Source organism: Tenrec ecaudatus, unplaced genomic scaffold (assembly GCF_050624435.1).
Source record: "Tenrec ecaudatus isolate mTenEca1 unplaced genomic scaffold, mTenEca1.hap1 Scaffold_222, whole genome shotgun sequence".
Classification (NCBI taxonomy): Eukaryota; Metazoa; Chordata; class Mammalia; order Afrosoricida; family Tenrecidae; genus Tenrec; species Tenrec ecaudatus.
Window position 1 is genome coordinate 137,089 of NW_027458450.1, and position 26,941 is coordinate 164,029.

Sequence of the window (26,941 nt, forward strand, 5' to 3'; positions counted from 1 at the left end):
TCTTGGGGAGAGGGGCACTTCTGATTAGAGCACTGAGGAAAAACAAAGTGGTATGGAGAATGAGGGTAAAACATCCTGGCCTACCAAGCCCGAGGACGATATTCCTGCTCAGCGCAGACAACGCACAGAGAGAACCAAAGGGCCGACCTGACTATGAGGCATGATGTCCCTCAGTGAATCATAGCATGACGTGGATCAACAATGGAGACACGGTGGGGAATTGTGCCTGATCTGAACCCATCACACTGTTTCGAATCACTAAGGGCATACAACACGAGAGCAAGGGGAGCAAAGCAATGAAATCCACAGGGAATACTGAAAATAGACTTTGGGGACAGAGTGTGCCACCCCATCGACTCGAGTTGAAAACACTCCTAAAAGTAAAAAAAAAAAAAAAAGACCTTTAACTATTGATAGTTCCTTTTTGGTCCTTGGCTTTATTTTTGTTGTTATTCTGATTTTGTTGTTGTTGCTTTGTTGTTTTTGTCTTCCTTTGTTCTTTTGTTTGGCTTTGCCTGGGTTTTGCACTTATTAATGTCTCTGCATGTCTATCTGGATAAGATCGGTGGGATAAACAATTTGGAGATGAAAACAACGGGGCTGATGATTCCAGGGCGACACGGGTGAGGGGGAGGTAGGAGAAAAGAGCGGGGGGGGGGGGAATCAACTAACCCAGGCATGAGGAAACAAGTGAACTAAAAATCATTGGAGAGAAGGGCATAGGATTGCTAGTGGGGCTTAATCAAGGGCAATGGAGCAGTGAGGAATGAGAGCCAAACCTGAATGAAGGCCAAACATCATAGTAGAACAAGAGGAAAGAAAATGGAAATAGTGTAAAGAAGTAGGAGGCAAAGGACATTTATAGAGGTCTGAATACAGGCGTGTCCATATAGAAACATATTTATATAGAATGATAGGGAACTAGATCTGGGGATTTATATCTATATGTTTACCATCAAGGTAGCCGATGGACATTAGGCCCCAACTCATGAAACCTCTCAACACAAGAACACTTTGTTTTAACAATGCGGCATTCTGTGATGCTCACATTCCCAACACAGTCACTGAAGACAAAATGGGTGCATAAGCAAATGTAGTGAAGGAAGCTGATGGTGCCCGACTATCAAAAGATACAGCATCTGGAGTCTTAAAGCCTTGAAGGTAAACAAGCGGCCACCTAGCTGAGAAGCAACAAAGCCCACATGGAAGAAGCACACCAGCCTGTGTGATCATGAGGTATCTATGGGATCATGTATCAGGCATCTAAGACCCAGAACAAAACCATGCCAAGGTGAATGGGGTACTTGCCTGTGTGTGCAGTGGAGACCCAAAGTCTATCTGTAGATAATTGGACATACCCTTACATAAGGGTCATAAGCAAGAGATGGGCCAGTCAGGGCACAGTATAGCACTGATGAAACATACAATTTTCCTCTAGCTCGTTAATGCTTCCTCCACCCCACTATCATGTCAATTATCCCTTACAAATCAGACTCGACCAGAACATGTTCGGTGCTACAGATAAGAACTGGCAACACAGGGAATTTGGGAGAGATAAAGCCCACAAGACCAACAATGAGAATAGAGCTACCAAGAGAATAAGGGGAAAGTGGGGGAAGAAAGGGGGAATCAAGCACAAGGATCAACCTTTAACCCCCTCCCAGGGGGACAAACCACAGAAAAATGGGTGAACGGTGACGGAGGACAATGTAAGATATGAAAATAATAATCTATAACTTATCAAAGGTTCATAAGGAAGGAAGGGATGGGGATAATGAGGAGCTGATATCAAGGGCTCAAGACAGAGAAAATGCTTTGAAAATGGTGATGACAACATATGTATGCGTGTGCTTGACAACAATGGAAGAATGTACAGACTGTGAGAAGAGAGGTAAGAGCCCCCAATTAAAGTATTTAATTTTTAAAAAGATATGAACACAATAATTTATCAAATATTCATGAGGAAGGGAGGGTGTGATAGGGAGGGAAAAAGAGAAGCTGATACCAAAGGCTCAAGTAGAAGGAAAATGTTTTGAAAAGGATGGCAGCAACATATGTATGAATGTGCTTGATGCAATTAATGTATCTATTGCTATCAGACCGGTAAGATCCCCCTCATCCATTGATTCATAAAAAATAAAATAAAATTCTTTTAACTGAACTACTTCTTGCCTCATTTATTTATTTTATTATTTTCTGAATCATTTATTTCTGTTCCTATGTTTATCATTTCTTTTCTTCTGTTGACTAAGGGTTTTGCTGTTATTATTCTAATTGATATAGGTTTTCAGATAAAGTGTTGATTTTGTAGTGTTCTTTTTTGATATGTGCATTTATTACTATTAATTGCCATTAGTTTCTTTAATTACCCAGTGGATTTTAAGTAATGTGTTGTTCAATTTCCATGTGATTGGTTGTTTTTGTGTGATCTTATTACTGATGTTTCTTGACTGCTGCTTGCACGGGCACTGATTCTAGATGTAAGTAAAATGAAACTGTGGATAACTTCAATCTTTCTTGTGTTGTCATGATGTTGTCTATTAGGCTGGATCATCAGCAATCTGAATCTTTCTTCCTGGCTGCTTTTGGGAATTTGAAATGGTTTGGATTCATGACAACAGTTTCCTCCCGGAATTCTGCTTTCTGGACTTCATTCAGCTAACCTCTAGGATACATATAAAATGCCATGTTTCTAAACAAGAGGCTGGAGGGATTGGCAACAATAACATGCTCGAGATGTACTCAGAACTAATTGGCATTTTATGAATGACGCCAATAGCAGTATCAGATTTTTAATGATTAAAAAGGAATTGTTTAAACTTCCTTATATGTTGTTTAGAGGGTACCGGGTGTTGTTGAAGAAACATGTTACCAATATTACCTGCCTCCTGGGTTTTGTATATTCTACAGGCCAATCCACTGCTCGGCTGAAGGGTGACCTCTGGGAGTGGCTTTGTCACTCAGTGCTATCAAGTCAATGCTGACTCGTAGCGACCCCTGTGGATTTAACGCTGCAACTGTTTACAGGAGTAGAAAGCTCCAGCTTTCTCCCAAGCTGCTGGTGACTTTGAACTACCAACCATGGGGCGGCTTTAGTTCCACAATAAAGGGTGTCTTTGAGTGACACTCTTAAAGGTTTCTCCGTTTCTATAAATTTGGTATGTCAGGTCTTTTTTAATGGACTGGAGGTTTTTTCTACATTAGTGTCTCATTTTAATTAGGACTTGCTATTGGTTCTTAAATATATTGAATGTCCACTTTTGCCCTTGCTTTTCAAATTCAAAATCTTCAAATATCTTCTGCCTGCATTGGGGGAATTGCTCTTCTGCTACCACCCTGATTTAATGAGTCTGTGAGAACTGGGCTTCCCCCTCAATAGGGGTAGACAAGAATCTCAGGTCATGACAGAGCTAATCCCTCGTAAGAAAACGTTAACCAGCAAAAGAGGAGATATAAGAAGAAGACAGTAAATAATCTCCTTACCTTTCACCACTTAGATAACCATTCAAAAAAATAATGGTTCATTTGGCAAAACTTTTCTGTGGAATATTCTTGTGGAATTGGACAAGCAGACAAGTTTTCTTGTGAAACTGTGGTCAGCTTAATAATGGACCATCTTGCAGTAATAATGAACCGTCTTGTGGTTGCTTTCCCTCCTAGCCTCTATACCTAACCTTTATTGCCCCATCAGGCACCCTAGTGGCGTTGTAGTTATGCACTGGGCTGCTAACCACAAGGTCAGCACTTTGAAACCATCATCCACTCAGAGGGAGAAAGACGAGGGTTTCGACTCCCACAGAGATTTACGGTCTTGGAAACACACAGGGGCAGTGCTGTCTTGTCGCAGGGCTGCTGGGAGTGGGAATCCACTCGATGGCAGTGAGATTATAGCTTTCGTTGTCCTTGGATCCTAACTATCAATGAGACTTCACCATGACATTTTGCGACATAATTTGATTGCTAGTGAATTTAGATAGACTGTTTTCCAAGATCCTGTTCTTCAAAAAGGTGAAAACCAGGGTTGGAAACGTATGTATTAATAAGAACTCCACTTGATTCTTAAGACAGTAAATATCTTATCTACTTCTACTATAACACAAATACCACAGTGGTTGATCGCTTTCATAAACAAATTTACTTTCTCACGATTGGGGAGACTAGAACTCCAAGCCACCATTTGTCTGTCAGCTTGCCATACTGTGATTGCTGTACATTGCTGTGATGCTTTCCTGCATTTAGGTCAGAGGTTCCCAAAGGAATTTGGCCTACTGCCAAATTTTCAGAAAAATACTAAATGTGTCCCAGCCTCCCCTGGCCATTATAAACATTTCTACTAGAGGCCACAATCCGAGACAAAACATAGCCATCTGCTTTTGAGGTTCCCTAAACAGTTACAGCATCTACTCGGGGCCGTTTGTCCCAATCTGGGAACCACAGCTTTAGATCTCCAGACTAAGTTCTCTTTATTGTGTATTTTGTTGTTGTTGTCGTTGCTTTTGAGAAACTCTGATGAGGACCACAGTGGAGGCAAATCCGTTTGGACAATATGCTGCTTTAAAAAAAAATAATAGTTCTATTGAAATATCTTCTAAAATCCAATGTCTACTTATATACAATTCTGTTGTTCAATCCCATCCAGTGGGGTCATACAATCATCAATGCTATCTGCTCCAAACTCCTCTCCTTCATGCCCGCCCCCTCCTTTACCCTTAGAAAACCATTACTCAGGTAACATTTTCTGCAGCGTCACCTACCCTGAGCTTCATGTACCGAAGGATCTTAAATGCACAAATGAACATACACGAATCTAACATGATTAACGAGGTAAAACAAATCACAGCCTGTCCTCTAAGGGAAGGAAATATTAACGAACCGGTGGATAAGCACGTGGTTCATGAGTACCATACCTTCTCCTGACTTAATCATCCTTTCCCCTTTGAGTGTCTCCTTCTGAGTGGTACTGTGGGATTACTACTGGACAGGTGAGTTTTGCATCTCTAGGGCATCCATGCCGCTTCACATCAAGTTGGACGTGTGTTTCTGAACTTTTGTTACCTCCTCCCTTCGACATCTCATGGTCACACAGGCTGGTGTGTTTCTTCCATGGGGGCTTTGTCTCTTCCATGCTAGATGGCTGCTTGTTTAATTACCAGCCTTTAAGACCCCAGATGCTATATCTTTTGATAGCCAGGCATCATCAGCTTCCTTCACCACATTTCCTATGTGCTTATGCACCATTGTGTGCTTATGCAACAACTTGTCTTCAGGGATCTTGGACACTCTTCGTGATCGTCCAAAAGATGAGATGTGAAAAGTCCTTCAAGTCAGGTGATAAGGCACAGTCCTGCTCAGAATTGACCTGACCTCCCTATGCTCTGTTGACCCAGGACACCATTGACTATCTGATTGTGGTGTGTGTGTTTGTGTGTGTGTGCAGGAACATGTGTGTGTGATTTTATTATGACTGAGTGAAGGTTTACAGGGCAAATTAGTGTCCCACTTTACAGTTGATATGCATTCTGTGTCCTGTCATTGATTGTAATCACCACACTGTAAATTCACTTTTGCCAATTCATCTCTCGTTTGAATTTACATTCCTCCGCTTTCCTAGCCCTTCTGAACTTTGTCTCTGTGTAAATGCTGACATTTTGACCTCACGTCGTTGATTAGCCAATAGAAGCCCTACTTCCCTGAAATTATTGTGACCCCATTGAGACCTATTTTTATTTGGCTAAAAATCGAGCCTGTTCCAGATATCAAGGATTGCGAACGGCCATGGTGGAGTAGTGGTTATGCCTTGGGTTGCCATCTACAAGGCCAGCAGTTTGGGACCACTAGTGGTAAAGAAGGGCTTTCTACTCCTATAAAGAGTTACACTTGGAAATTCACAGAGCAGTTCTACCCTGCCCTACTGGGTCACTATGAGTGAGAATTGACTCGATGGCAGCAAGTTTGTTTTGTTTTATTTCGTTAAAAATGGAGGCACACGAGGAAAATCCGCTCTAGACCTCAAGGATTTCTAAGGAGCATAATCTCCATAGTCCTGGGGCTTCAGTACTCTTTATCCAAGAAGTAAGCCTGTTTCCTGTGTTTGTTTGTGATCGTTAGTTTTATTTCACATTTGTATCTCGGTCTATCGAGGACCTTGTCTGCAATTCCTTCCAGGCAGTTTGTTGTGCTGGCAGGACATCATCTAATTCTTCTGGATTCAGAGATGAGAAAGCTGATGTTCTGGGCCTTTACTCCATGGGGGTAATTGTTTCTCTATATCTTCAGTTTTCTTTAGTATCCTTACCTGGAGATGAGGAGAAACCGATCATGACACTTCAGTTGCTGCTCTCCAGCTATGAAGACCCCAGTCACTCTTCACCAAAGTAGGATGTAGAACATTGTCAAGTTTGCTATGCCTGTTGCTCTTGGTTTCCCCCATGGATACATTTTCAGTAAAGGTATGCATACATGTAGAAGTATCTGTCAAATATATGTAAGCACGTATGTACAATCCTACTCTCCCTCCACACTGGTTTCCCCATGTGTGTTGATCCATGCATTTACTGGGAAATCACTATAGTTGAATGATGTATATAACAATGTCCCTCTATTACTGTTAACTGTTGCACTCCTGCCAGTGTTTTCTCTTGACTCCATCACTTTGGCTGACTTCACTCTTAATTGTATCTTGTCTTCTCCTTCAGCCAAGTTTATATAAGCATAACCTCTCGTTTGTAATTTGCATTCCCACCACTTTTAACCCTAGCAACACTTGAAAGTGATTCTTTGAGTGTGAAAAGCTTTCCTTTTTATAACGTATCATCTAATAATGTTCCTCTAGGGTTGATTTATTTCAATCTGGAATATATATCTAGCAATGGGATTCCTGGGTCCTATGGACAATCTGTTTTCTAATCAGCAGTTCATAGACTTAGTGTCAGACCAGCTCTGAGACTAAGTTCAATCTCTACCAGAAAATAGAAGAGAAGGAGCAATTACCAGATTATTTATGGTTCAGACACCAAAACCAGACCAGGACTAGTTCCTACCCCTTCAGAAGGCATTCCTCTTCCCGGCACCACCATTGTGCATCACAGGACACTACTCATCTTGCAGGGCTGTGTTGGCGCTCAAGGAGCTGGTTTCTGTTGTCATTGCAGCTGCAGCTAACTGCTGGGACTGAGCATCCTGATCCAAAGCAGCAAGTCTTGGCCACATGGGACCCTCTGCCTCCTAGGTCAGTGCTGTTCCACAAGATGGGACTCGGGGCTGGGGCATCCTGGCTTCCTAGTCACTGGGAAACATTGATAATAGTCTTATCATGAGACCATGGTAACTTAGTGTCTTCCTGGTTCAGTGACATAGGGAACCTCTTCGTGGGGCCGACGCTTCGTACATGGGGTCTCGCTTATTCTCACAGCGATCTTACAAGAAGCAGTGTTGCTCCCGTTTCACAGGTGAAGACACTGAGTCTCTGAGAGATGAGGGGTCGTTGATCAGGGCTACAAAGGAGAAGAATTCGGGACTTATTTGTTCTTTAAAATTGTTTTATTATTAGGAAGATCCATCATATAATTTGAAAACTAAAAATTTAAAGGAACAATTCCAGGCAATACAGGAGCATATCCTGGAAAGCAACTTCTAACATGTCAGGTACCCTGTTCCCTCCAAGAGATAACATTGTCTTAGAATCCTTTCTTTAAAATAATAATAACAAACCAAACAGGAACGTGCTCTGCACACTATTGTTCACCTCGTGTTTGTCTGTTTTTGCTCCACAGTAACAATATATCTTGGAGGTGTTCTCCTTGGTCGGGTTTACATTGATCACATTCTTGATCTCCTTTTCACTTAGGTTCTCAGTATTGAGTAGTAAAAGCACAGTGGGCCGGGTAGGTGGGTTGCCTTCGGACACCCACTTTCCTTCTCAGAGCAAATGCCACAACGAATTTTTTTGTTTGTCCTTCCTCAGACACGTGTCCGTTTATGAGAGGCAATGAGCAGGGTGGTTAAAACATGGACCCTGGCTGTTACAAAAGACAAAGGCGTTCATACCCAAGGAATCGACTTTGATGGTTACTAAGCAGATGAGAAGGAAAAATGAAACACGGTGACTGGCTATCAAAAGATATAGTGTCTGGGGTCTTAAAGGCTTGAAGGTAAATAATGGCCATCTAGCTAAGAAGCAACAAAGCTCACATGGAAGAAGCACACCAGCCTGTATGATCATGAATTATTGATGGGATCAAGTATCAGGCAGCTAAGCCCCAGAACAAAATCCTACCCAATGTGAATGGCCGGAGGTAGACAATTGGACACACTCTCACAGAGGGGTCACAGGGAAAAGATGAGGCAGTATGGGTGCAGTATGGCACTGATGAAACACAGGATTTCTCTCTCATTCTTTGTTCTTCCTTCCCCCCACTATCATGACCTCAATTCTACCTCAAAAATCGGATTAGACCAGAGCATGCACACGGCTACAGATAAGAACTCACAACACAGAGAATGTAGGATAGATAACCCCTCAGGGCCAATAATGAGAGTAGAGATACTAGGAGGACTAGGGGAGGGTGGCGGGGAGAAGAGGGGAATTGATCACAAGGATCAACCTATAATCCCCTCCATGTGGGACGCACCACAGAAAAGTGGGTGGTGACTGACAGCAGATGATATAAGATATGAAAATAATAATCTATATCTCTTATCAATGATTTGTGAGGGAAGGAAGGAGGAGGAAGAAATTGGGACCTGATATCAAGGGCACAAGTGGGAAGAGATTGCTTTGAAAATGGTGATGGCGGTATATGTGCAAATGTGCTTGACCCACTGGATGAATCGTGGATTGTGATGAGATGCAAGAGCCCCCAATAAAAGTATTTTTTTAAATCAAGGAGTAAAGAAACAACATGGGGTAGAAAAGAGTTCCCTTGGGTGAAGTGGAAGATAGCATTCCATAAGAGGGAGGGGAGAAATCAAATGAGGACAGCAGGGCAAGCTACTGAGTGTTTTGGTAAGTAGTTTAAGTTGTTATGTACCAATTGGATGATCTGAAATGTAAATCTCCACTTAATTTATCTTGAAAAATATTAAAAGAAAGAAAGAAACATGGACCCTGGAGTCAGATAATTTTAGGTTTGGAGGCTGCCTCCGTTACTCTTTTAACCCAGAAATTGGTGAGCCTTTGTAGAGATAGTTAGTGGAGAAGATTGTATTCAAGCCACAGACTTCAAAGCGCCTAAGCAGGAGGCTTTCTGACCCACTGAATTGCCTCTCTCTCTCCCCTGCTTTTGCATTCAGGAAGATAAAGGCCCTTTGGCTCTTAGTTGCCCCACAACTCACTGCCATCAAGTTCATTCCTGACCATACTAACCCTTGAGGACAGAGTAGTGCTGCTCCTTAAGGTTTCTGAGACTGTATCTTTACAGGAAGAGAGCCTCATCTTTCTGCCGTGGATTGGCTGGTGAGGTTGAACCTCTAAGCTGTGGTTATCAGCCCAATGCATAGGCCACTGTGTCATGAGTTTATCTTAAATAAGAGCCCTTATTGGTTACTGGGCATTCCTATTAGCTCATTTCTATAAAGCCTCACATCATAAAAATAACGAGCTGAAAATTCATTTAAATTCAAAAGCATTGAGAAAAGTTAACCTGAAAAGATTATTACATGGTCAAAGTTGTTTTCGTTATTTGCTTCTAAAACCAGTCAAGTACACTAAAGTTGCAGGCATTTTTTTTGTGTGTGTGGTTAAACTTGGATGTGAAGGTGGAGAGAAAAAGCTCATAAAATCATGGACAAGGGGTGTGTTATATGAAAGTGAAGCAAGAGCCTCGTGAGGGACTTGGCTATTTTAACGTTTCATCTGAGAAATATTAATGTCTATTTCTCTAAGTAATTAGAATTTATTAAGCATTCAGATGCTACTGTCAACAGCCACGTGCCTCTCTGGCCTCTGGTTCCAGCTCTGTGCTGCACTTTCATATGAAAATCTCTTGATTTATTAATAATATTGTATGTCCAGCCTTGTTCTCGTTTCATTCGTATTCTTGTTTTACAAAACCCCTTTGGTCCTGTGACAATCATCCTGTTAGCTGGGAGAAGGAGAAGGCTACGGCCTGCTGTGAAGAGTCAGCTTCAGGAACCCAGGGGCCATTCTACCTTGTCCTGTCGGATTGCCAGCAGGTGAATCACCTCAATGGCGGTGATGTTGGTTTTCAGTCATGAGAATTTGCATTGCAGCTCTTTGTTTCCTCTAACCTTCAGGACTCTGGGGGCCCCATTGCAACTGCAACCCAACTTGCCACCAATTGTGTATCATTTGTTTGTTCTGTTAGAGAAAATGTTTGAACTGATCAGCACCCAACAGTGTGCTGATTTTAAGAAAAAACACTTTTGGGAGGCAAATTTACATATAATAAAGGAAATATGTTTCAAGTGGGGAAGAGGGCTCAGCCTTTGGTGGGCTACACCTGCAGTCTCTTCTTTACCTTGGCTTTTGCTGGTTCAGAGCCATCCCTCTCTCACGCATTATTGTGCTTCAGCATTGCTGCCTGAAGTCAACCAGTTCTCTATCACAAGGAATTGATGAAGGGTTTCTGGCCAACTTACAGATTTGGTGGCTGAGTGGCACAAATGATCTACCTCGTAGCCACAAGGTTGGGGAGAGAGCCTCCAAAGACAGACCTGGTGACTTGGTCTTGAAAGAACAGACTTTTGAAAACCCCAGACCAGTTATGCTCCACATGTGAGTTGCCATGAGTTGGAATCACCTCCACAGAAATTGACAAGAGCAACCTGTACGTCAGATTATGCCAAGCCTGGGCTCAGTCAGTTGTGGCCAGGATGGCAGTTAAGAAAACGTGTGTCAATTTATGTCCATAGACCTTTCAAAAGGAGAAAGGTTTGGTGGTCTCAGCTCCTGTAAACACTCAGTCTCCGTTACTCCATATGGCATTAACCATAAACCCTTATCGAAGAACTGTTATTACACTGTGGCTCCATACTTAAACTCATGAAGTGATCACTGAAGAGCTGGGTGCTAGAGAAAAGTGTGGGGGGAGAAATCAGATAGTGCCCTGTGATCAGCAACAATAGCATCTAGCATGTAGTGTCTTAACAACTTGTCTTAACAAGCAACCATCTAGGTGAAGTGCCAAAGTAGTCGTGTGATCCAAGGATTTGGAATAGTAGACTCTAAGATTAGAGGAGGGAATTATATTAGAGTTTAAATTCTGAAAACCTGGTTAGCAGAAGGCTAAGGATGACAGTGAAAGCCCCCTCCGTTTGCGTAGACCTTCTGTGCGTTGAGCCTCTAGTTAATTCCCTCAGTTGATTGAATACCCGTGTAAACAATCTGGTCCACAGACAGGGTGAATTGGAAAGTGAATCACTGAGATAAGGGGTCAACAATTTTTTTTATATTCATTAGCCATCGTGGTACATAACAATAATTTAAAAATTATTCAAGAGCTATAAAATATATTTATAAATAAGGAAAATTTTAAGTAATACTATAAATGAAAGTATCATGGTGTTATCTTCATTTTCAATTTTACATCATAGTCACATATCCTTGCTGAAGGAGCTGCATAGAACTTATAAGTTAGAGTTTTCTGACCCCTGCTGCAGATTGCTTTTAATTATTTTAGATATTAACATTTTCCCCCCTTGATCCATTTTTTAATACTTTTATTGGGGCTCTTAAATCTCTTATCACAATCCATACATTTCTCCAGTGTGTCAGGCACATTTGCACCTAAAAATGCCATCATCATTTTCAAGTCTCTTCCCACTTGAGCCCCTGATATCCGCTCCCCATTTCTTCCCCCCACTTCCCCTGGGAATCTCCTTCATGAGCCCTTGATAAATTACAGATCATTTTGTCCAAATCTTATATCGTCCTCCATCGCCCCTCACCCACTTTTCTGTTCTTTGTCTCCCTGGGAGGGGCTTCAAGGTTGATCCTTGCTTTTGACCCATTTTTAACCTGTCCTAGTTTTTAATTACTTTTGCAAGGAGACTGTTCGGTTCTATTTTATGGTTGCTATATTTTCCCATTTTGTATGATTTTTATAAGAAATTCTGGATAGGTAAACATATAGCTCAATCGGTTTCTCTGACTACACTAGAAGACACAGGGGGACAGGGGATGCTAGTACTGATGGATGCAAGAATGTTGAAAATACTCCAACGTGGATTGTGGCAAAGATCGCACAATTCTTGATGTTTGAATCACTAATGTGTGTGATGTATGAGTTATATGTTAATACAATGTTAAAATACTAAAATTAAAAGATAAAGAAATAATCTTAAAATGGAAACACATTAAAAATTAAATACAAAGTTAGTCGATTTAGAAAAATGAGAATTGGACATTCACTTTGAACTGTAGCAGTGACTCAAGATCTACAGTGAAGAATTGTTTATAAACTATTTGGACTTGTTCATTTTTTCCAAAGAAATTTGAAGAGATTTAATAAAGTCATAGACAACAGAAAACTTCAAAGAAAGATCAGCATTTTCCTTCTTAATCACACATACTTCCAGTCCCCTGTTCTAAAGCTGGTCAATATTTTCAATTATTTCTCTACATATGTAGGCTGTGAGCTTGTATTTTAATTTTTTCATATTGGTATAAAATTAATATTGTCTTGTGTTATTTGCTTAGGGGAAACAAAATATACAAGAACTGTTTTGAAAATTTGTTCTTATTTAAATATTCCTGAAACCACTCACCTCATCTCTCTCCACTGGAGTGAGGCACTATCCTGCCATTTCTAATAATCACTGAGTGTAGATGGATGCCTCTCTGATGTTGAATTTTGGTCCGATTTTGAAGGTTACATAAATGAACCTATACTTTTCTTCAATATCTTGTTTGAGAGATTGTTCTGTAGTTGATGTTGCTGTCAGGGGCCATCAAGTCATTCCTACTCCCAGCTCCCCAGAAGGAAACACACCACCTGGTCCTTCCTGTGCCATCCTCCCACTTGTTCGTAGGGTGGAGTTCGCAGTGACACAGTCACTGTCAATCAATCTCGCAATCTCGTCTACGGCCTTCCTCGGTTTGACAAAGACTCACCATCCTTGCCTCTAAGGAGCATTCTGGCCGTCCTTCTTCCAGGATTGGTCTGTTCGTTCTTCTGGCAGTCCATATACTTTCAATAATCTTCTCCAACACCGCGGTTCAAGTGCGTTGGATTTTCTTTGGTCTTCCATTTTCAATGTGCAATTTTCACATGCAGAGTAGACCATTGGGAAGACCTTGGTTTAGGTCAAGCCCACCTTAGTCCTCAGAGTATAATCCTTGCTTCTCAATGCTTTAAACAGGGGTTGTAGAGATTGACCCAAAACAAAGTGTAGCTTGGTCACTTGACGGCTGCTTCCATGAGTATTGATTATGGATCCAAGCAAGATGAAATCCTTACCAACTTCACATTTTATTCCATTTATCCCCTGCTACATATTGGTCCAGTTATGAAGATTTACGTTTTCCTTTCATTGAGTTGTAACCCATGCTGAAGGCTTCTGCCCTTGAACTTTATCAGCAAATGTTTGAATCCCCCTCACTTTCGCCAAACAAGGTTGTCACCTGCATAGCACAGGGTATTAATAAAGATTCCTCCAGTCCTGATGTGCAGGCTTATTCAGGTAATCTAGCCTCTCTGAGTGCTTGCTCAGCATACAGACTGAGTAAGTAGGGTTAGAGGATGCAGGCCTGACACAAACCTTTGATGATGTTAAAGCACACAGTGTGCCCTTGTTCTCTCTCCTGACTTCCTCTTGAACCAGGCACAGGTTGTGCACGAGCACAGGGAAGTGTTCTGGAATTCCCGTTCTTCACGGTGCTACCCACAGTTTGTTCTGATCAAGTTTTTTTTACTGTTGGTCTTTCTCATATAGTCTCTTAGAGTTCTAGTTCAATTCAACAAGTTTCATTGTGGATGTTTTGGTTTGTTTGTTCGTTTGTGTAGACTGCTAGTGGTAAACAGCGCTATGCTTCCAGTTCTGACCCCATGATTTCAACACTGGATATGGGCTTCCAGCCCCTGGGCTTAAGTAACATCACCACATAGCATTGTCATTACCTCCTAGGGATGGATGGTAATAGCTTCTTACTACAACTGAATTGTTGGTCATCTCTACTAATTTAAAGTTTTTGCTTACAATTCTTCTGCTTTGCATTGAACTATATTGCCTGTGACTTTCCTGTCTAAAACTCTCATTCAAGGAAATGAAGGAAAACGAACCTACTAAAAATAATAAATAAAATGGACGTAGTAGATTGTTCCTCTAATAATTTTGGTTTATCTCATCAATTTTCATCTTCTTTTGGCTTTTTTCCTTCCAGTGGAGTTTGTTTTACTATCATGTTTCATTTTATTATTGTAAGCTTCTGCTACAACGTTACAATTTCCACAATCTCTTCCGGGATGGCAGTGTGTTCTTTTCTTTCCTGGTAGAAGGAGCCTTGTTTATGTCCTCAAGTTTCAGAACCAGTATTTACCTCTGATTTCAGAGGTATGCAGTTAGCTCTAATCACCAGATATTTCTGGAGTTGTAGCACGAATGGACTTTCTTCTTGTTGACCCACCCACCACTATTGGCAGAGCTGAGAGAAAAACGAAAAATAATACTCTTCAATAAAATTCTAATTTCAGGAACATTTGAGCAGTTAAGTTGTACTTAACGAATGAAAGAAGAATCGGAGGGTCAACAAAAGAAGGTGCTTTCGCAGTGTTTGTGTGAATAGATCTACACACAGAGTAATAAGGTCAATCCAATTAACTTGCTAGTAAAGATTCCAAATGGGATCTTATACCCAAACATAAGCTCTTTGTGCTTCCCTACTAAACCAAGTTACAAGATCACAGTGCCTTGCTGGTTTCTGATGTTGAATGTGAATGTCATAGGACCATCAACTATCTACGCTTTCATCAGTTGTGGATTCATCAGATACATATAGAGAGAGAGTTACATCACTCAGAAGTGCCAGACGGCGTCAATTGCTGATACACAAAGTTCTGCTCTTATCGGAAAAGACAATGAGAAAGCATCGTGTCTTATGAGGAATGAGGCGGTCCTAATTTTCCTTTTGTGCACCACATTTGAACGTTCTCTTTCTCATCTGTGATCATTAGAATTTCTGTCAGCTGGACCTGTTTGTGTGAAAATAGAGTTAGAGTCCAACTTATCGATCAGGTGTAAGTCCCATGAGCCCTCTTCTGGGTTGTCGTCTCTATTATAAGAGGAATCCTGTGCAGAAGCGTGCTTTGTCTTGCCCATTTCCCTTTGTCCACTTCTGGATTCTACATCTGGTTTGTCAATTTCCTGTTAGGTCATCTACTGATCACACTAACCATCAGTGGAATGTCAACTTGTATTGATTCATCCCAACTCAGATTCATGCAGCGCTGCCTTCCCCACCCGAGACCCTCTTCCTGCATCTTCCTCTTTCATGTCCATCAGTTCCCGTAGCTCTATGAGACAGGAGAAGTCTCCCGCTTATATATGACCAATGAACTTGAACCAAACTGGACTTACCTGCTTCTATAGCTGTTTAGGCAATTGTGGATATAAATCACTATTTGTCCATACATGTATCATACAAGTATCCTTGGTCTTGCTTCTCTAGAGAACCCTGGTGGCATAGCGCTTATGCATTGGCTGCTAAGGTCAAGGTCAACAGTTCAAAACCACGTGTTACACCACAGCAAAAGGAAGAAACATTTTAATGCAATAATGAATTACCGTCTCTGGAACACAGAGGGGAAGCTTACCCTGTTGTAGAGGGTTGTTCCGCATCAGAGTTGACTTGACGGGACCAGGAGAGGTTCTAAAGAAACAGAATGAGAAAAGATGAGTTGTCTAAATTGGTTCTGATGTCTGATGCAAGCCCTAAAGCTACTGTACATACCCCACATCTCTCGGTAAGTTTTGAGAAATCTATCACTACGAACCAAGAAGGTGTTTTCATCCCTGGCCCTGATGGCACAGTGATCATCCTCTGTGCTACAAAACACAAGAGCAGAAAGGTCAAACCAAGGGCAGCTCCCCTAAGAAAAGACCAGGTTTTCTTCTCTCATGAAGAATTACAGTCTCAGAACCCACAGGAGCAGGTCTACTCTGTCCTGTAGGGTCCCCATGCGTCCAAATGACTGAGTTTGGGATGTGTGCCGATAATGGTGCTTAGGCTGTATCTGGAGCAAGACACCGCTGCATGGGCCCAGGAAACACCTCCCACGGTTTATGGCCTCCAGACCTCTACCTAGACTTAACTCATAGCAAGTTCCCAAAGTGAAGCCCAGGTGTTGGGCCAGGAACAGCTATGCTCTACCCCCCAAAATTATTCTAGAATTCCTTAACTTGTGCAGACAGAAACCTGCAGACTATGTGTCAGGATCGTTATAAAGGTTGTGCGATTATTGTGCAAGGAACATAAACTCTGATAAGTCTCAGTTTATTGATATGGCCCACTCAGCACAGATTCTCTGTCCAGTATTGGAGCTTGCGGGGTTGATGTAGTCATTCATTGGTTGGCCATCTACAGTAAGTCAAGCAGACGTATCAGACCTACAGTAGCATTCCCTAGGAGAGGGATCCAAAGGCTCAGGGAAAATGGCATGGGAGAGTGGACTTCTCAGAATAAAGCCATGGACGCAAAATCTGAGAGCCATGAGGGCACGCCTGTGAGCAGAACTGTAAGGAGCACATTTATGGAAGCAGCCCCAGCAGGGGGTCTGCAAAGGGAAAGCAAACAATTAAGCTGAGTGTGGTTTTCTGTTTGTTTGTTTTCCTTCAACAAACCTCTGCAGGCATAAGGCAACGTGACAACATATATGAAACTTTAAAAGAAATAACTGCCAAGCAAGGATCTTAAATCCAGCAAAATATGAAGAAGAAATAAGGGCATTTTCAGTCAAGGAGAATTCCAGAAATCCAAAGCAGCGGAATGAGTTATAAAAAAATACGAAGGCTATTCTATGGATGGAGAATCACAAGGAAGAGCAAACATAAACCTGAGATCAATGAGCAAGGCAGTCCCCACCAGACAGTAACCAAGGTGAAGCAGTTCTGCAAATATGACACAAGACTGAAAAGAGAGAGCTACAAATATCAATCTGCAATGGAGACAAACACGAAGCAAATAGGGGGAGAAAAGTACATGCAAAGAAACTGTATGGAGAGGAAGGCAAGCAGTACACAAGAGAAACATGACCATCTTACACTAGATAAGAAAATAACTATCAAGGGAATGTCGTAAGAAATAGGAAAGAAACCTCATCAAAATGAAGAAAACCACAAAAGCCAACTCAGTAGTAAAATAACAGCAAACCAAGAAGGACAAGAAAATCCACAAGCACAAGGAATCCAGCACAGAAATTTATGTAAAACCAACTTACATAGACATCCTCTCCAAATGACTTCAGGTGCCTATCCAGGTGCAGAACGCAAGTCAGCACCGCCGAGGCATGTGCTTGCTGTGCCTGAAATAAACCTTCCAGGCTTGTAAGGCTCTGAAGTCCAGTAGCCTCCGAGTCAAATTGTAACCAGGGTCACTAAGGGCTACTGCATATTACATAATGATCTTTCGCCCTAGTCATGGTTCTGGTTAGCCACTTGGGGAGGCTGTCCCTATCCTTGGCCTGGGGACCCCGAGCATCTGTGTCGCTGGAGGTCGGTCACTGGCCGGAGCCCTAAGGCCAGTTGAAAGTACTCCCCGAGAGCAGCATGTCTCGGATCAGCGTCTCAACGGGTGTCTTGCCCACCAGGCGCATGAAGAACAGCTGAGAGATGAGTGAGGCTGGGACGGCACGCAGGGCAGGCAGACGCAGCAGCAGGCGGCCGAAGCACTGGGGCTGGGCTGGGTACTGGGTCAGCATGTACTCGGTCAGGGCCACCTGCGCCTTCTCCTGCAGCCTCTCCACGTGTGCTGGGTCTGAGAGGCCACAGGCATCAAGAGTAAAGAGCGCGATGGCCTTGAGGCAGCCATACTCCGCCGAGTCCACCTGCAGGCGGCCCAGCTTGTCCACTTGCTCCTGGAAGGCGCGCACCTGGTCCATGAAGGCCACCGCCCGCTCGGCGGCCATGGGAGCGGTGTGCAGCCCGGCTGCGGCCAGCAGAGGCGCAGTGTGCAGGGTCAGGGCGGCCTCCGCCGCGTTCAGCAGGAACAGCTCGCTCCAGCTGAGCCGCAGCAGGGCCACCTGGTCGGCCACGGGCAGCTCGGGGAAGAAGGGCGCGTGGCGCGCCCACTCCAAGGTGCTGAAGAGCAGCCGCGCCGCCAGCTCCACACACGTTATCGATGTCCAGCACCGCGCCCGCGCCGCCCGGGCCGAAGGCGCTCGCCGCGCCCGTGCCAAAGTGGCCGGCCACCGCCAGGTAGGGCTTGGCGCGCAGCAGCTGTGCGATCAGCTCCCACACTGGCTGGCCAGGGAAGAGGTCTCCGCCCACCGCCTCCGCCAGCGCCAAGCCCGGGGGGGCTGCCGGAGACGCGGCGCCAGGACCTGGCGGCGAGTGGGGGCTGCGGCCCCGCTGCACGGCCTCTTTGCGCATGCCGACCGGAACACTTCTTGAGACAACAGTACTGACACTGGTTCCGGTGGTGCTGGTCAATCTGGCAGTCACGGTTGGACCTGCAGGTGTAGCTGAGGTTGAGGAGTATGCTCCGCTGGAAGAAGCTCTTGCAGCCCTGGCAGGTGAGGACGCCCTAGTGCTTGCGCTCGCCTTGTCCCCGCACACCACACAGTCCACCTGCAGCCCCTGCCGCTCCTCGTCGCCCTGCTCAGCGTCGCTGGTGGCGCCCGGGGGCGAGGCCGAGTCCTCGGTGGCGCGCGGGTAGCCACCCACCTTGTCCACGCCATTCGCGTCTCCACCGCCGCCGGGGCCGCCCCAGCCTCCGGCCACCATGGCCATAGCCCCCGGGCCGCGGGTCCGGGGCGCCCCCGCTGCGCGTCGCTCTGGGGGTACCTCTCTCGGCGCAGGGGTCGCTAGCCGGCGCGCATCCGGTCCCGACGCACGGGGGCTCCCGCGGAACCCCCCAAAAAAGTTTTGCAGCACCAACTTCTGCGGCCGGTGTGCGCGCCGGCGGAACTGGTCGGGCCGGTTCCAGGCCAACTTTCCCACGCGTGCGCGGGCCCGGGGCCGGGGGAGGCGCACTGGCGTTGAGGCCCGGGGGCCCCGGGGGCAGGAGCCCGGCCGCCCAGGGCCTCCGGCGGGGGCGCGCGGGCCATGGGCCGGCCCGAGCCGCGGCGGGGGCCACAGCCAACTTCGCGGGCCGCCCCGCGCACTCCGGAGGCTGGGGCCAAACTTTGGCCACAAGTTGCCCGGGCGGCCGCGGCGCGGGGAAGGGGCGGCGGGCGCGCGCCAGGGCCTGACGCTGCGCCTCCCAGGAACCCCTGCGCCCCTTGCCGCCGCTGCCGCCGCTCGCGGCCTGCAGGTCAGCATGCCTCGCCCTCCTAGCGGCCGCTGGCCTGGGCCTGCGCAGGGCCAGAGCCTCGCTCTCACGCCGCCCTCGCCACTGCCCACGCCGCCCCTGCGCCTGGCCTGGCGCTGCAGCCAGTTTGACAAATATGGATTTCTCTTTTTTCTTTTAAACGTTTTATTAGGGGCTCATACAACTCTTACCACAGTCCATACATATACATACATCAATTGTGTAAAGCACATCTGTACATTCTTTGCCCTAATCATTTTCTTTTCTTTCTTTTTTTTCCTTTTCTTTTTTTACATTTTATTAGGGACTCATACAACTCTTATCACAATCCATACATATACATACATCAATTGTATAAAGCACATGCATACATTCCCCGCCCCAATCATTCTCAAAGCATTTGCTCTCCACTTAGGCCCTTTGCATCAGGTCCTTTTTTTTCCCTCCTCCCTCCCCTTTCCCCCCTCCCTCATGTGCCCTTTGTAATTTATACATCGTTATTTTGTCATATCTTGCTCTATCCCAAGCCTCCCTTCCCACATTTTCTGCCGTCCCTCTCCCAGGGAGGAGGTCACATGTGGATCCTTGTAATCAGTTCCCCCTTCCAACCCACTCACCCTATACTCTCCCAGCATCATCCCTCACACCCTTGGTCCAGAAGATATCATCCACCCTGGATTCCCTGTGCCTCCAGCCCTCATATTACCAATGTACAACCTCTGCCCTATCCAGCCCTCTGAGGTAGAATTCGGATCATAGTAGTTGGGGGGAGGAAGCATCCAGAATCTGGGGGAAAGCTTTGCTCTTCATCGGCACTACCTCGCACCCTGACTGACCCATCTCCTCTCCTAAACCCCTCTCTGAGGGGATCTCCAGTGGCCGACGCTTGGGACTTGGGTCTCCACTCTGCACTTCCCCCTTCATTCATTATGGTATATATATATATATATATATATATATATATATATATATATATATATATATATATATATATATATATATATACACACGCACACATATTCTTTTTTTTTTTGCATGATGCCTTATACCTGGTCCCTTTGGCACCAAATATGGATTTCTTAAATTGGTTTTCCAACCTATTTAGTCTTGACGGGGATACGTCTACTACCCGTACTAATCCATGGTCTGAAATAGCAAAGATAATATTAAAGTAGCACCTAAAGTAGATGACATGCTGGATAAAGGAGATGCTCTTGGCAATCGTATATTTGATATTTTCCAGGAGTTTTGTGAAAATGACAAGTATAGCGAAGCTGGTTGGCTGGTCCTTCATACGATGGAAAGTGTTATTAAGGAGAGGGATGATCTCAGAGCCTCAAAAGCACGCCTCACATGCAGACTAACAGATTTGAAAACTTCCATCTGTGCTACAAAGGAGAGCCTTCTCTCCTCTAGTAAAAGAGCTGACATTGCTGAGAACCAGGTCCAGAGTCTCATTATACGAGTGGCTGAATGACAACGGCAGCTGAATTGCAGATCTAGAGTAGTGTCTGAAACCAAAGTAAGGGCATTCATTGGGAAAAGTTGGGACCCTGAAACATGGGATGGGAACATAGGGGCTGATGATCCGGAAGTAGAGGATATTGAGCCCTTAGAAACACCTGAGCAGATTAGCCAAACGATTCAAGTTGATAGGCCAGGTGGGGCTGCATCAGTAGCATTACCTGAGGAAGATGCCTCGCAAGGTATTGCTGAGAGCACCCAGGAAACACCCTCAGCACCCATTATTTCCACTAGACCTGTCACTAAAATGAAGTCTCAGAAACCTCCTAAAGGTGAGGTTGAGAAGATTATCCAAGAAGAAGTGCGCTACACACATAAAGACCTGCTTGAGTTCTCAAATACGTACAAGAAAAAGCCTGGAGAATACCCCTGGGAATGGTTACTCAGGGTGTGGGATACTGGTGCACGAAATGTAATAGTAGACCAGTCTGAGTTTCTGGATATGGGACCCCTAAGCACAGACTCTTCTTTCAATGTCTCTGCGAGACAGGCTAAAAAAGGATCTAAGTCTTTATTTGGTTAGTTCAATGAAGCATGGACTGCCAGATGGCCTAGATTAGACCAACTTGAAGACCCTGACCTGCCTTGGTACACTGTAGAGGAAGGCATCCAAAAGCTTAGAGAAATTGGTATGTTAGAATGGATCTATCAAGATATTCCCATAGATCCAAAAAGGGGGTGACCTGAAGACATACCCTTTACCACAACCATAAGGAACAAGTTTGTGAAGTGGGCCCCAGCATCTCTTAAGACTCCTGTAATTGCTATTCTATGTGCACCAGGATTAACAGTGGCCACTGCCCGAAGCGAACTCCGACATTTGCCCACAATGGGGCTGATTGGTCCCCGTGATGGTAGAGGGCAGGTGTCAGCACTGGATCCACGGAGACAGGGTGGGCATGGTTATAATAGACAACGAGTTTTCAATAACAATCAAAGCAACCTGTCTCGTGTGGAATTATGGCATTGGCTACTTAGCCGCAGTGTCCCTAGGAATGAAATAGATGGGAAGCCTACTAAATATTTACGTGATCTGTACAGGCAAAAGAATGGTAGATCAGGCGAACAGCAGAATAGACAGTCACGATCGCTCAATCAATTCCCAGACCTGAGCCAGTTTACAGACCCACAACCCCTTGAATGAAGGGGAGGCCGGGTCCCTTGTAAGGAGGATCCTGCTACATCACTGAAGGTTTATACTGTTAGTCTTCCTTCTAGCCTTCCCCAAAGGGACCTGCGGCCTTTCACAACAGTGACTGTTCATTGGGGGAAAGGAAATAATCAAACTTTTCGGGGATTACTAGACACCGGCTCAGAACTGACACTAATTCCAGGAGACCCAAAATGTTTCAAAGGCCCACCAATCAGAGTGGGGGCTTATGGAGGTCAAGCTATCAATGGAGTTTTAGCTCAAGTACGCCTCACTGTGGGTCCAGTGGGCCCCGGGACCCATCCTGTGGTTATTTCCCCAGTTCCAGAATGCATCATTGGAATAGACATACTTAGTAACTGGCAGAACCCCCATATCGGATCCCTAAAATGTGGAATAAGGGCTATCATGGTAGGAAAGGCCAAGTGGACACCATTAGAATTGCCATTACCTAGGAAAAGAGTAAACCAAGAGCAATACCGCATGCCTGGAGGGATTGCAGAGATCAGTGCCACCATCAAAGACTTGAAAGATGCAGGGGTGGTGATTCCTACTACCTCCCCCATTTAATTCACCAATTTGGCCTGTAACGAAGACAGATGGATCCTGGAGAATGACAGTGGATTATCGTCAGCTCCAATTGCAGCTGCTGGCCCAGATGTGATTACATTGCTTGAGCAAATTAATACTTCTCCTGGTACATGGTATGCAGCTATTGATCTGGCTAATGCCTTCTTCTCCATACCAGTCTCAAAGGCCCACCAGAAGCAGTTTGCCTTCACCTGGCAAGGGCAACAATATACTTTCACAACTCTCCCCCAGGAGTACATCAACTCTTCTGCCCTGTGCCATAATTTAGTCCGAAGGGACCTTGACCACCTGTCTATTCCACAGCATGTCACACTGGTCCATTATATTGATGACATTATGCTGATTGGACGCACTCAGGAGGATGTATCAAAGACTCTAAATTCATTGGTACAATATCTGCGTACAAGGGGTTGGGGAATTAACCCAACAAAGATTCAGGTACCCTCCACATCAGTACAATTTCTAGGGGTCCAGTGGTGTGGGGCATGTCGAGATATTCCTACTAAAGTGAAGGATAAGCTATTACATTTAGCTCCCCCAACGACTAAAAAAGAGGCACAACGCCTAGTGGGCCTCTTCGGATTTTGGAGGCAACATATTCCTCACTTGGGTGTTCTACTTCGACCTATTTATCAAGTGACACGAAAAGCCTCCATTTTTGAGTGGGGCCCAGAACAAGAAAAGGCTCTTCAACAAGTGCAGGCTGCCGTGCAAGCTGCTTTGCCACTGGGACCATATGATCCAGCTGACCCAATGGTGCTAGAGGTGTCAGTTGTAGATCAAGATGCAGTGTGCAGTCTTTGGCAGACCCCTATTGGTGAATCACAGCGTAGATAGACCATTGGGATTTTGGAGTAAAGTCTTGCCATCCTCTGCAAGCAACTACTCCCCCTTTGAAAAACAGCTGTTGGCCTGTTACTGGGCCTGGCTGGAGACTGAAGGCCTCACCATGGGCCACCAAGTCACCATGAGGCCTGAATTACCTATCATGAAGTGGCTATTGTCTGACCCACGTAATCATAAAGTTGGATGTGCGCAGCAACACTCCCTTGTTAAATGGAAGTGGTATATACGAGATCGGGCCAAAGCAGGACCTGAAGGAACAAGTAAGCTGCAAGAAGAAGTGGCCCAAATGCCAACAGTCTCCACTCCTGTTACATTGCCTCCGTTCTCCCAGTCTGCACCTATGGCCTCCTGGGGAGTTCCTTACCATACTTTAAGTGAAGACCAAAAAAGTCATGCTTGGTTTACGGTCGGCTCTGCACGATATGCAGGTGCCACTCATAAGTGGACAGCAGCAGCACTACAGCCCTTTTCTGGGATCTCCGTAAAGGACAGTGGTGAAGGGATATCTTCCCAATGGGCAGAACTTCGAGCAGTGCACCTGGCCGTTCAGTTTGCATATAAGGAAAAATGACCAGATGTGAGATTATATACTGATTCATGGGCAGTGGCTAATGGCTTGGCTGAATGGTCAGGGAATTGGAAGGACCATGATTGGAAAATTGGTGACAAGGAGGTATGTGGATAGACTTCTCTGAATGGGCCAAGAAAGTAAAGTTAATTGTATCTCACGTGAATGCTCACCAAAGGATTACCTCTGAAGAGGAGGACTTTAATAATCAAGTGGATAAGATGACACACGCTGTGGAGACTGGTCCTCCTCTTTCCTCTGCCACCCCTGTTATCGCCCAATGGGCACATGAACAAAGTGCACATGGCGGCAGGGATGGAGGTTATGCATGGGCACAGCAACATGGACTTCCACTCACCAAGGCTGACTTGGCCACTGCCACTGCTGAGTGTCCATTTGCCAGCAACAGAAACCAATATTACGTTCAAGAGATGGGACAATTCCTCGGGGAGATCAACCAGCAAGTAGGTGGCAGGTTGATTCCATAGGACCACTTCCATCATGGAGGGGACAGCGTTTTGTTCTTACTGGAATAGACACCTACTCTGGATATGGACTTGCCTTCCCTGCACGTGATGCTTCTGCCAAAACTACTATTTGTGGACTCAAAGAATGCCTCATGCACCGGCATGGCATCCCACATAGCTTTGCTTCAGATCAAGGAGCTCACTTCACAGCAAATCCAGTGTGGCAATGGGCCCATTCCCATGGAATCCACTGGCCGTATCATGTTCCTCATCATCCTGAAGCTGCCAGCTTGATGGAACGATGGAATGGGCTCCTAAAGACGCAATTACGACGCCAAGTAGGTGGCAACAACTTGCGGGGCTTCCTGATCTCCAGGAAGCTGTATACGCTCTAAACCAGCGGCCAATATATGGTGCTGTGTCTCCAAGAGCCAGAATTCATGGGTCCAGGAACCAAGGGGTGGAAGCTGGAGTGGCACCACTCACTATTACTCCTAGTGATCCCCTTGAAGCATGTTTGCTTCCTGTCCCAACAACCCTGTGTTCCTCAGGCCTGGAGGTCCTGGTCCTGAAGAAAGGAACTCTCCCACCTGGAAACACAGCACGGATTCCACTGAAGTGGCAGCTGAGAATGCCCCCTGGCCACTTTGGACTTCTCATGCCTTTGGATCAACAGGTCAGGAAGAGTGTCACCGTACTAAGTGGTGTGATTGATCCTGATGACAGAGTTAACAGGACAATGCTACAAATGGCAAAAGAAACGAAATAACAACCAATTAGGGCAGACGTGAATAACTTGGAAAACGTGAAAACAATGCAAACAAATCAATGCAGTAAAATAGTTGTTTCTTTGAACAGATTAACAGAATAGGTAGGCCACTGCAAACCTAACCAAAGAAAGAAAGGAACATATAACAATAGTCACGCCACTGAGGGATAAAACAGGGAAAACTACAATGGGCTCTAATGATATTTAAAGCTGAATTGTATAGTACTATGAGTACCGTTACACCAATGAATTCAACATCCTGGAAGACATGGACAAATACCCTCCCAGATGGACCACAAGCAACTCAACAGACTCAGAGAAATAGAGAAAATAGACAAGGTTATCAAGAAAATGTCAACTAAAATATCCCCTGGGCCAGATGGCTTCACAGGAAAATGCTGGCAAGCATTCAGGCAAGAGCTGACAACAATCCTACACAAATGGCCAACTCCCAAATTTTCTCTATGAATCTAGCAGATTACCGATAGTTAAAGTGGGGAAGGATCCACAAGGATTGAGAATGACATTCTGATCTTTCTAATGAACATTGATTCAAAATCCTTAACAAAATACTGGTCAATATAATTCAAAATATGATAAAACGAATAATTCTCCATGAACAAGTGGGATTCATTCCAAGGATGCATGGAGGTTTCAACATCTGCAAGTCCATTAGCCTTATTCAGGTTTATTGGTAAGAAAGAGGAATAAAACCACATGATAATATCAATACACACAGAAAAAACATTCAATATCATCCAGCACCCGTTCCTGTTTAACACATTACAAAGATCGGAATGGAAGGGAAATTCTTCAAGATAATATAAAAATTCTTCAAATTTGCCCTCTACAACAAGCTATATATGAAGCTACAAATGAAAAGTTAACACCAAAATTTGTATTCAGTGGAAAAAAGACAAAGGAATCGCGCTGAAAATGTCAACCAGACTGGATGCCCCTTGCACCCTCTTCTATTTAACAACGTTCTGGGGTTCCTAGTTAACAACATAAGGGAAAGGAAAGAGATCAGTGGTATACATCTGAGGAAAAAGAGGTGAAATTATCTTTATTCTCAGGTGATATAATTTTTTTTGTGATATAATTTTATAAACAGAAAACCCAAAAGCTCCACAAGGGGAGTGCAGGAAGTGAGAGAGGAATATGGCAGAGTGGAAGCATACAAGATCAACAAACAGCAGGCTATGGAACTACTATATCCATCAGCATAGTCCATGGAAGAGAAGATAAACAATTTAGTACCCTTCACAATAATACAGCACAAATTGAAGTTGGAAACAGAAAGACTTCTCCCAAGTTGTTTCGCCTAAATATATGGCAAACTAAGCTGCCTCCTACACGTGGTAAGTGACTATCCACTTGGAGGTGAACAGAAGTAGGTCAGAGGTTATACTCCCTAAGGGTTATCAGCTATCTAGGGGAATCAGACTGTGCAGTCTGTCACACCCTAAGTAGGGCCCACCTCCTTCTGATAAGGGCAGTAGTAAATTGTTTTCTTGTAGGAAAGCCCAGGGAGGTCAAGGCCACTCAAGAGTGACCAAGGTAGGCCGCCATCATGAATGAATGGTTCACCCTTCTTGTCACA

General features: G+C 44.7%; 1 pseudogene; it reads right to left on the reverse strand.

Moving 5' to 3' along the window:
• Positions 1-17,687: 17,687 nt before the first annotated feature.
• Positions 17,688-18,903, reverse strand: LOC142436335 (nuclear receptor subfamily 2 group F member 6 pseudogene; annotated as a pseudogene).
• Positions 18,904-26,941: the final 8,038 nt, after the last annotated feature.